Source organism: Hipposideros armiger, unplaced genomic scaffold (genome assembly GCF_001890085.2).
Source record: "Hipposideros armiger isolate ML-2016 unplaced genomic scaffold, ASM189008v1 scaffold_487, whole genome shotgun sequence".
Classification (NCBI taxonomy): domain Eukaryota; kingdom Metazoa; phylum Chordata; class Mammalia; order Chiroptera; family Hipposideridae; genus Hipposideros; species Hipposideros armiger.
Genome location: NW_017731837.1, coordinates 1,257,101 through 1,269,153, shown reverse-complemented (window position 1 = coordinate 1,269,153; position 12,053 = coordinate 1,257,101). Strand labels below are relative to the sequence as shown.

Sequence of the window (12,053 nt, the reverse complement as noted above, 5' to 3'; positions counted from 1 at the left end):
GGGAGGAGGGGAATCCCCTCTCCTAAAAAGGTGATGCTATTATAATCATGTGAAATCCCAGTTAGCCCAAATGAATGTACCAAAATTACTACTATTAAAAAAAAAAGCCTGCTCTGATTTTACTGATTTGTGCACTTTTCTCTCAAGTTCTACTCAACTTTACTTACAAAGATCATTTTGCTTTTCTAGCAAATTTTCAAACCGTAGTGCATAAGAATTACCTAGAGCTCTAGTTAAAAATAGAGACTCAAGGGCCCCCATCTCCAAAAAATCTCACTTAATAGATCTACATGGAGCCCAGAAAGTAGAATTTTAACCATCTGAAACCCTAAAGGATTTATAACACTTCAGGAAACATTGGTTGATGGGGTATGGCTGATAGTAACAGCTGCTGAATTAGTCTTGTCTTGAAATCCTGGACAACCTGGGTCACTCTCAACCCTGGCTCACATTAGAATCAATTAGCTTGTAAAATAGTTACTCCCCTAGATTCTGATTTATTTGACCTGGGGTGAAGCATGGGCGTTGGTATTTTTTAAAGCTATCATATAAACAAATCAAGTAAAACAGAGAGCTTAAATGTGATAGTTCTCAAAAAGGTAATAAGGCCTACACTGTCTAAAATGAAAGCACTCCACAGAGACTTAGCAAAACTAAAACCCATTCGGATCCCTTATTCCCAGTTTGTTTCAGTCCCAACACACTCAAATGGGCCTCATAGTTACAGCACAAAAAACTGAGCCCTTACCTTTGGTTTTCATCTGCTGGCAGGATGATTTAGTAGCTCTATTATAAAAGTAACTCCATTATAATTACAGTGTTTGAGTTATAAACAAAACTAAAAATGCAGAATACCCCTTTAATCAAAACTGTAAAATGAAACAATTTCTGGCTGCAGTTAAAAGCAAACTCCAAATATTAAGAGTAAGCTCTCCAGTCCCTTTGATTTCTGCCTCTTTCCCATAAGGATGACACTCAATATTTTTTCAATTAAGCAGTTTGACAACCTAAAGAAACCCGCAGTGCATGATTTAATGAGCATATACTGTGTGCATGGTAATCGGCAGGCTGACAGTTTGCTCATTTCAAACTGACAAGAGAGAGGTACACATTGGTAAAAAGGTTTTTTGGGTCTCTTTTCATTAAATAAGCTTTCCAGTGGAGGAATATTCCAACTTGGCAAAGCTGTCACTGATGGTCCTGGGATGACCTTACTCTCTGTCATTCTCTAAGTCCTCACATCTTGACAAGGAAATTACTTTTTAAAAACAAAGCATGGACACAAAATATAGATATTTAAAGGTTCTCTGATGTTGTCAGGGGTTATGTGGAGCCTTCTGAGTCATGAAAGATTTTATATTACACAAATTCTAACCCAGGATATGCCGATTCTTCACAATCGCCGCTTTATAAACAGGAATAATTGTTGGATAGAATGCCAACACTGTTAAATTATTCAATATTTTAGAACAGTGTCATGTGCTAGAAAAGACATTTGGTAACAGAGAGACAATGGTCCAAATTCTGACTAAAACCATTACATGGCCTCGGCCAAGTGACCACACTTCTCTGGAGTTGAGTTTCTTAATTGATAAAACGTGGACACTAACATCTCCTTTGTCTGGAGAAGGTTGTGAAATGCTTCTCACAGGGATACTTACACACAGGGATACTTAAACAAGCTGACCCACAAACGTTTGGAGCATGACACTTTAACAAAGCTAACTACAGTCTGAGTCTCCTGAGATTTCTACCACGAACCTCTGTTGGGGTTATAGCAGAAGGAAAACAATACACCAACATTTATGCACCAACATGGTCTCCTTTAAACCTATCAAGATTCAAGAGAGGTAGGTGACCCCACTTTTATAAAATCTGAAAAGCAGGAAGGGGTCTTAGGGATCTTATGAGAAATTTCTGACATGAAACATCCTGTGTTTCCTTCCCTCTGCTCTGCCTGCAGGAAAATTCAGGTGATTTTTGTGCTCAGTGTATATTTGCTTCTCTATTAGCAGTAGTGGTAAGAGGATTTATTTTCAGATTTTTCTATGTATATTTTATTAATCTTATTTTAAATTGGCTATAAGCCACCACAAACGAGGTAGAGATTTCTTAGCTGGCTAGTAAGGGAGCAATGACCAGGACTCGTGTCAGCTGACTCCAGACTAGGAACCCTCACATGCCATGGAAATTACATAATGGTTCTCACAAGCACAAAAATGAAGCCAAACTTATTGCCTAGGTTCTATGTCATGGAGAAGGGCAAACATATCAGCCTTCTATTTCAAAGGAGAAAATATGAACACTTCCATGTCCTTATTTCTAAAGCAGGGATAATATCTATTTCTTGACATGGTTGTGAAGATTCAGATAGAATATTTGCAAAAGCATTCAGTATAGTATTTGATAAAAAGTATCAAAGTCTGAAATACTGACCCTTTAAGATGTAAATGCAGCTCTATTAATCAGAAGTAGTAAAACTAAAATGCATAACTCATAAACATCATTTAGAAATCACTTATTCCTCTGAACTCCATGCACTGATATAAAATTCTACTCCAGACAGAGCCAAGATCCACCCTTGCTGCCTTTCTTTCATGTCATAGGACACATGGACATCTGGGAAAGCTGTCAACAATCTCTAAATTCTTATTGTAAATATTTCTACCAAAAATACAGAAATCTAGCAAGAATACACACACATAAAGTTTTCAGGTTCATAAATCATACAATAGAGCACCCAGGAAACTGGGCCCAAACCATGGGTCTGTCTCCTTGTACAAATAGCAAGCTTCCCCATGTTTCACAGCCATTGACTGGATCCAAAAATGTCGCCAGATACACCGTTAAAATGTCCATTTGTCCTCAGGGGAGTCCAGGAAAGGGACCTGCAGATCCTCATTGCGTACCCTAATAAAAGATGTAAGCTTCCATCTGAGGTTATCTTTCACCTCAACAACTTCCTTTAGCATTTCCTGGGGTGTAGATTGACTGACAATGAATTTTCTTAGTTTTATCTGAAAATGTCTTTAATTTGCCTTCCTTTGCAAAAGGTATTTTCATTATACATAGATTTCTGGGTGTTTAACAGGTTTTTTAAAATCTGTCCTTTAAAAATTGTTTCACGTTTTCTGGCCTCTAGTTTCTGCTAAGAAGTCAATGCCTGTTTAAAGCTCTGCTCCCTGGGAGGTAATGTGCCATTTTTCTCTGGCTACTAGCAAGAAGTCCTCTTTGTCGGTAATGGCCAGGAATTTGAATACGATGTGCCTAAGCATGTTTTTCCTCAAATTTATTCTGTTTGAGGTTTGTTGAGTTTCTTGATCTATAAACTTACGTATTTCACCAAATTTGAGAAATTTTAGCCATTATTTCTTCAAATATTGTTTCTGTCCCATTCTCTTTCTCCTCTCCTTCTGAGACTCTATAATTACACATATGTTAATACATTTTTATTTTTATCATACAGGTCCCTGAGGCTCTGTTCATTTTTTTTTCTGTTTAATATTTTAAATCTTTTTTCTTTCCTTTCTTCAGAAAGGAAATTTCTATTGATCTGTCTCCAAGTTCACTGACACTTTCTTCTGTTACTTCTAACTGATGTTAAGTCCACTTGGTGAATTTTTATTTCAAATGTTGCATTTTTCAGTTCTAGAATTTCCATTTGGTTTTTCTGTGTGTGTGTTTTTATTTATTATGTTTTTATTCATTGTGAGTGCATTTTTCTGTCTTTCACTGAGTATGGTTATGATAGCTTCTTTAAAATCTTTGCTAATTCACACATTTGGGTGATCTTCACATTAGTCTCAGATGATTGCCTTTTTACTTCAGAAGGGGTTACATTTTCTTGGTTCTTCATATGTTGTGTAATTTTGGGTTGTATCATGTGAATGTGTAAATATGAATATTGTGGTGTGAAGCCTGTTAGCATTCTTTGAAGAGCATTGATTTATTTGTTTTAGCAGGCAATTAACTTGGTTACAAGCAAATTGAAAACGATCTCTTGGGTGGCAGCTCAAATCTCAGTTCAGTTCTTTTATCTTTAACTGTGCTAGCTTGTGTCTGCTCCATGCATATGTGGTTCACTCAAGGGTCAGTCAAAACTTTGGGCAGTGCTTATACACAGAATCGGGCGCTTCCCCTGTCTGCCTCTCTCTTTTCCAGGACTCGAGCTTTATTTTCCAGTGACTGTGGTTGCCCTGAACGCTGTTCTTTGAGTCTTCAAACCAAAAGACTATGTGCATTTTCTACTGGAGTTAGCCACCCCAAGTCATATTAACTTCAGCCTGCCTTTAGTCTGAAACTTGTGAAACGGGGAACTCACTCTACATGGGTTCCTGCTTTCAGGTTTTGAATTTCAATTCTGCTCTAGAATCTGCCTGCTTATATTTCCCCTCTAGTGCCTTCAGGTAATTTCCCGCCATATTTTATGCTGTTATCTATGAAAATGTCTGGTTCAGTAGAGCTTACTCAGTGGAAACAAGTAAAAACGTTTAGGAAACATTCCTTTGCATTTCCTAGCTCCTCTCCTCAAAATACTTAACCTCTACCCATAACCTCATCTAGTGATTTCTGGTTTGGGTTTTAAGTAGAAATATAAGTCAGACTCAGAGCTTCCCTGGTCATCTTGCCAAGTACACGAGAAGATTTGGGATGAAAGTACAGCATAAAGTTAAATCATAAAATGATACATCAGCCATCAGATCTGGCCCTTAGACTGGCAGCATTTAATCCCAAAGCCATGGAGTTTGTACAGGATCACGGCTACCAAAGATTATCTACGTGGTACTTTGTCATGTTATTTATTTTACCTTGTGTTTTTGGTCTCAGATATCTCTATATACTGCCTCACTGAAAACTATAGGTAATATCCTAAGAGACATAGGATATTGAAAATAATGTTTTTAAATACCAACACAGAGTTCATAAGTGCACATTTCCTTTTATTAATAATCCTCATGGCTACCATTTTTTGAGAGGATCTAATCATTTCACACAAATTGTCGTTTAATCCTCCATGACCATTCTACAAGGTAGTTCCTATAATTAGCCCCATTTTAAGAAGGATGAAACCAGAGTTCAGAGACGTTAAGTGAGTTCTTTGCGATCACACAGCAAATAGCAGAAATCCAAATCAGTCTTCTTAAAGATGACAAAGTGCAAAGAGTATGTATCTGGAGTCATAAAGCACATGCCCTTTACGTTAGGAGAGAAAACAAGAGTCTTTCTAAGCAAGGAGGAATAAATGAGGATCATAAAACTTGAAGTTATATTCTACAATTCCTCTTTCCACTAATTACTGATATTAAAATGCTCCTCTTTCAGATATATATCTTTATATTGACAGTTTGCCTGTTAAAAACACACGCCTTGCTTCAGGGCTTAAAAACACTAACCAGAACAATAACATAAGGATCAAATAATTCCATGCAAAGAGGCACACGCGTATAATACCAGTGCTCCATTTTACCTCATTTATCTACTGTCCTTAAACTTTCTCTGTTTTCCAGATAAACTCTCTAAATAGGAAGGTGATTCACCAGAGAGAAATTGGGCACAGAAGTGAAGTGAAGATGCCACCCAATACAACAGATGATCACTAAATCCTTGCTGAATAACTGAATGATTCGAGTGCCCACTCTGTACATGGCACTGTCTCGCCTAATGAAATTGTTCCATGAACGTTTATACATGACCTTCCATGTGCAATATACCACACTGACAGATATGGGGAATACAATTTTTTTAAAGAAAAAAAAAAGAAGTGAAGATGCCTGCCTCACCCCACCACAGTCTGCATTTGGTGAGTGCCTCTAGAACATGCAGCAATGTCTCACAGTATTTCAGGGGCAATCCTGCCAGGCTTTGTAAGCTTTGCATAAACCTGTGGGCTTCAAGTGGCTGGAATGAAACAGAAGGAAGGCAGGGTCAGCGACTAGTAGGCAGACAATGGAAAGTGGAAACAGGACACTGGGTATTGACCAGAAGTAAGAAAAGGAATACAGTATCTTTGTGTGCTGGCAAATGGGGCTATTCATGTTTGTATTTATCACATGTGCTACATTGTTTGCTGAGCCCTCAGAATGAGAAATATTGTTACTGGAGTAAAGACGAGAAGCGGTGATAGAAAAGGAGTATATACACATGCGATCTAGGGAGGGGTTAAGTGAATACAGTCCACTCACAACATGATGGGGAAATTTTACCCCATTAGCTCATTTCTCTCGCTTTATTGCTATTTTTTAAAATGCATACTCAAGTTACCCAGTTAAACCATCAGAAGACCTATGAAGACAGGTGATTATTTTGCCCCATCTTCAAGTCTTTTTATCAGATTTATCCTTCATTGGTCCTAACATATGCCACTAGGACTTACTCTGACCAATAACAATCCCAAGTCATTTTAAGATATGTTTTGTGTCAGAAATCATCCTCCTGCTGCTACCAATTTCACGTCAATTGCACGATCATTCTCAAAGCCATGCAAAGCATAATAACTTGACTTTGTAACTGCTTAACCTTACTTTTTGCACTTAAAAATTATTAAGTATGTGTAACTGTCTGGTGGGGGGAGAATAATATAATAGCATGTCAATCAGGTAACAGTTAAGCTACATTTCATGGAAAGGAAAGATAACCGTTTCTTCAAAAAGTGAAGTCATCACTCCTTTATTTAACTGCCATAATATTTACACCCCAATTTAAAAATGGCAGCTACAAATAGAAGTTGAGAGAGGGTAAATTCTCAAAGGGAATCAAGTCCTGAAATTTTGCGTTTTAAAAGTTCTATTTCATATGTACATAGGAATGTTGCTACTATTAGTGGGATGCTCATGGTAGGTCAGTTATAACAAACTCTATTTTAAAAAGTTAAAATGAAATCAACTCTACCTGTCCGATGATTGCTTCCTCAGTGGCAGGATGCACACAGCTCTTACACAGGGTCTAGGCAGGCAGGTGGTCCTGGGTACCTACACCATGAAAAAAGAATTTCCAATTATTTCGGCAGTGACCCAAATGGCTTCTAGGTACAACTTCATTAGGGACATTCACCACGAATACCAAGTTAGATGACTGTCTTAGTATTGTTAAGAGGACAAAATAAAGGTACACGTCTGATTTCTGTAGGGAGTATGCGTATCATCACTCTGCGCAAGAGAGGCTGTGTCTCAAGAGTGGCTTAAGAGACTCAGACAACATCACATAAAGGAAATGGCAGAATCGTGCCCTGACACTCCACCTTCTAATTTCTAGTCTCAGACTGTTCTGGCTACATTATCTGACACCCATGGAAGCTGACCCGTCCTGGCATTGGGGCTTTCTGTTCTGCAGAAAGATGAGGCCAACCCGCGAGTCTGGTAGGAGAGTGCTTCTCTGGCTCTGTGGTGGTCTGTGCCAAATCAGCTGGCTGTTTGGTGGTCACTTTAGTTTCTTTCCTTTGAAACCCTCATGTCCACAAGACTCTGAGGGAAACTGACAATGGAAGGAACATGGGTTTCTGGTCCAACTGGACTGAGTTTGAATCCTAGTAATGCATTTACTATCACTGTGTCTTATAGAGCTGCTCAACTTCATTGAGCCTCACTTTCCACCTCTGTCAAATGGGTATAATAATATCTGAGGGGTATCTATCAACAGGGTGTGTTTTTTTTTTTAATGAGGATAAGGCACCAAGCACAGTCCTGGCACATGTTAGGTGCTCAGGCAAAGTGAGAGTCCTGTGTCCCACCTTAGTTCCAGGGATAACTCCGAGGCAGGGAAGTGACAAGGAGGCCAGAGAGACCTCACTGCTCACTCAAAGACAACATTCCAATCCTCCAGCTGGTGGGCTCCTCTCTGCTGTGACCGCTATCTCTGCTTTTCCTTCACTTGAACTTCATTTCCTAGGATTTTGTTTAAAGGGAGGGAGGGAGGGAGGAAGGAAGGAAGGAAAGGAGTGAGGAAGTCCATCACCAGTTCCTGACTGCACTTAAACTGGTCACAAATGGTTGGGTTTTTTTAAGGATGAAACTGAAAACTATGTTTTAATAATCAGTGAGGCTGATGGTCATTCCTGCCAGGTTGGCTCAGCTGGGAGGGCTGAATGAAGTTCAGCCAGCAGAGGGAACCACCTGTGACTTGGAACACTGAGCCCTCGGCCAGGAGAAAACGAGAGCACCAATAGCTCACATCATCTTCAGCACATACCAGGGCCTCTGGAACCACAGGGAAGAGGAAACACACATTTATAGACAAAGTAAACTGAGAGCGTGCCATGGACATTTTTTCAACTTTTCTAAAAGGTTCATTGTAATTTTCTAGAATCAAAGGAACAATATGTTTGATTAGTTCTTCAGCCGACTTATCAATTTTGCTTTTCATATTTCTCTCCTTGAAGTTTGCCATTAACCTTATATGTTCTAAGGCTTGAGATTAGATTTTTTTCCCCTCCAAAATTAATTTTTTGCTTTTAAAAAAGTTAGCTTTATGATAATTAATTTTTGCCGCTAATAACCAAAAGATCCTCTTTGAGACAAGGAGGTCATTCTTTAAAGAGGTTAGAAGCCTAAAGAATGTTCCTTCTCTTCCTGGAGGGAGAATGTGTGGAGGAAAAATGCTTGCAGGAAAGGTCAGTAATCATAAAGTGAAAGCCCAAAAGATGCTTCCTCCAGGGTCAATACTGTGTGTTTAAAACTGCCTTATATGTATAATTACTCAAGAGACCTTACAGCCTTGAAGAAGCAGTTAGCCAAACCCATAAAGAAAAATATGGGAAACCCCTTATCTTTACATGGCTCAGCTAGGAGGCAGAAGGCACCAATTCAATGCTGGATCTGCCAATTGCTTTGCCCCATCACAGCCCTAATATTTAAATATAATCCCTTTGTGTGTATCATCTTCCAGATGGGGTTTGACTTGGTTTCTATCAATAAAACAAACAAAGTAGAAAGGGAATGTTATGAATAAGTTACCAATGTAAATGTGCTATTTTATGCCTTTGAATTTGGGTGATGATAAACATGATTCCACACATGGAAATTAGACTTTTCAGAGCTACTACACTGAATCATTTAATTTGTTTGAGTAAGTACTCATAATAATATGGCTGCTCTGCACGGCAATGAACATTGGATTTTCAAATGAACAAGTGAAGTCTGTGATCACTCCTTGTAAATGGAACTGCAGTGAAGGGCATTCAGCAAAGGACTGTGCACCAAGAAAGATGCATGAGAAAAACAAGCCACCCCAATGCCCTGAAAATGAAAACAAATCATCATACAGCCTCTGGTTCCACACTTCCTGCTCCTGGCTGGAAACACGGCTGATGCCTTACAATGAAATGACAGGGGACTATAGCTATTTTGCATTGTCAAAAGGTAACTTGTCACACTATTCAGGGCACTATCTTTTCATTCCTCTGGATCATAAATTGAGGATGCTTTAGCAAAATAGCATAAGGAGACCATTTTGCATAATGGTTAAAAATGCGCATTTGAATCCTGGGCTCTACCAACCAAATAAGCGTATGACTTTATCCAAATCATCAATCTTCTTCATGTGCATTTTCCTCATTGGGAAAAAGGGGATAATAACGTTGCCTTCCTCACAAAGTTATGAGAGGGACAATTTATGTAAAGACCTAGAACATAGTTAGAATTCAAGAATAGTTACCATCACTTCTTTTTTTATCATTATCATTGTCATCATCATTATTATTATGTTTAACAGTATCCTCATTTTCATCCATTATCCTCATTTTCATCCATTATCCTCATTTTCACAGTAAAGGAAACCAACAAAATGAAAAGACAGCCTACTGAATGGCAGAAAATAATTGCAAATCATATATCTGATAAGGGGCTAATATACAAAATATACAAAGAACTCATACAACTCAATAGCAATACAACAACAACTGCTACAATCTGTTTAAAGAATGGGCAGAGGACCTCAACAGACATTTCTCTAAGGAAGACATACAGCTGGGCAGTAGACATATGAAAAGATGTTCAACAGTCACTAGTCATCAGGGAAATGCAAGTCAAAACCTCACACCTGTCAGGATGGGTATTGTCAAAAAGTCTACAAGTAACAAGCGTCTATAAGGATAGGGAGAAAAGGGAACCCTCGAGCACTGTTGGTGGGATTGTAAATTGGTGCAGACACTGTGGAGAACAGTATGGAGGTTCCTCAAAAAATTAATACTAGAACTACCATAAGATCCAACAATTCCACTTCTGGGTATCTATCCAAAGGAAATAAAAGCATTAATTTGAAAAGATATATGCACTCCTATGTTCATTACAGCATTATTTACAGTAACCAAGATACGGAATCAACCTAGATGCCCATTATTAGATGAATGGATAAAGAAGACGTGATACACACACACACACACACACACACACACACACACAGAAATATTATTCAGCCATAAAAAGAATGAAATCTTGCCATTTTCAACAATGTGAATGGACCTCGAGGGCATTATGCTAAGTGAAATAAGTCAGAGAAAGACAAATGCTGTATAATTCCTGTCATATGTGGAACGTAAAAAAACAAAAGCAAGCTCGTAGATACGGAGAACAGATTGGTGGGTGCAAGAGGTGAGGGGATAAGAGAAAATAGGTGAACATTTTTGTAGTTAAAAAAAATGTTTTTTAAAGCACAACTCACCATATTGTTTGGTAATTAATTACTTTCATTCACTTAAAAGTATTTATTGAGTATCTAATAAGAGCCAGGCACTACGCTAGGGGCTGGGGTACTAAAGTGATCAAAATCAAACACGACCTCTGCCTCCCAGAAGTGATTAAAGGAGATGGACACGACCCCACGGGGAGTGTACCTTTTCCATCTGAGGGAAGAGTTCTAAAGGGGAAGGAGTAGATCATTCTAGAAGACACTAAAACAAAGGAACTTGAATTAAACTGGAGACCTGCAGGGTGAGGAGGTGGTAAACAAGGAGTAGAAAGATGGTTTTCCTAAAGGGAGAGAACACAATATTCAAAGGCATGGAGTATACAGTATGTCTTCATTGTTGCTAAAAGTCAGTGCAAAATTGTCCATTGAATAGTTCAATTTAATTGAATAATTACATACCAAATACCTGCTATGATTCAGGCACTGTGCTGAGCCCTAGGACACAACAGTAAGCAACACTGGCCCTTGCCCTCACTCTTACCTCCCAGTACCTATTCCTCTGTTTGAAAAATGCACTGAAGTCAATACTGCGTTTGTAACCAATAAATTCCACCTTTAGTTTTTATCCTGAAGAAATTCCACCTGCATGGAAAAATTGTAATGCTTTCTGTGCCAAGACAAGGAATGTTACATAAACCAAATATTTCCCTTTCTGCCTTGGGGCCAGCAAACCAACAACTATTTAGTGCATTCTATGGGCCTACCAACTCACACTAGTAAAGATGGCCACACTTCTGTTGTATGGTTAATTGTCCTATTACTTGCATACTACCTTTAAATTAGTAAACAGCCTCAAATTCTTGGGGGGAGTTAGAAGAGGAGAAGGACGGGAAAGGAAAAGAGGAACAGGAGGGCAAGTTTCTTGAGGTCTGGAAATTGTCCAATGTGCTTTTGCAGTTTTCATGGTAGCAAACGTCAGGCTGAATGAAAAGCAGTTTATAACTTCTGATTGGTGAATGGATAACTGAAGAATACAAAGTTTTCCTGGATCAACTTGGGTTCAATGATGGGGGAGAAAATGTGAAACTTCTTACATCTCTCTAATCTCCATTTAAGAGTGAAAGCTCCGCAAAAGTAGCTGAAAAGTTTAGCATGATTGTCACTACAAAGCAGCTCAATAACCAAACAGAAGAAACAGGGAGACCACAAGAAGAGAGTGCTAGGAGAACTTTAAGGTATCATTAGAGATTTGTTTCAAGGAACGAGGTCCTTATAACAGAACATTTCTCTTTCTTACTCTGGTGCTAGCCAAAACAAGAGAAATGTCATCGTTTTAACTGACGTCTAGGTAATGGGAAAAAACGTTAATCTTCTTTATGACAAAAAGGAAATACCATATTTGCCGGCGTATAAGACGACTGGGCGTATAAGAC

General features: G+C 38.6%; 1 long non-coding RNA gene across 4 annotated transcripts in view; it reads right to left on the bottom strand.

Moving 5' to 3' along the window:
* Positions 1 to 12,053, bottom strand: part of LOC109395834 (uncharacterized) — a 469,770-nt gene that overhangs the window by 72,537 nt on the left and 385,180 nt on the right. For all 4 annotated transcript variants that reach the window (XR_002126734.1, XR_002126736.1, XR_002126733.1 and 1 more), the window contains exon 3: positions 6,889 to 6,968. This is a non-coding gene — a long non-coding RNA (uncharacterized LOC109395834). The remainder of the gene's footprint in view (positions 1 to 6,888; positions 6,969 to 12,053) is intronic.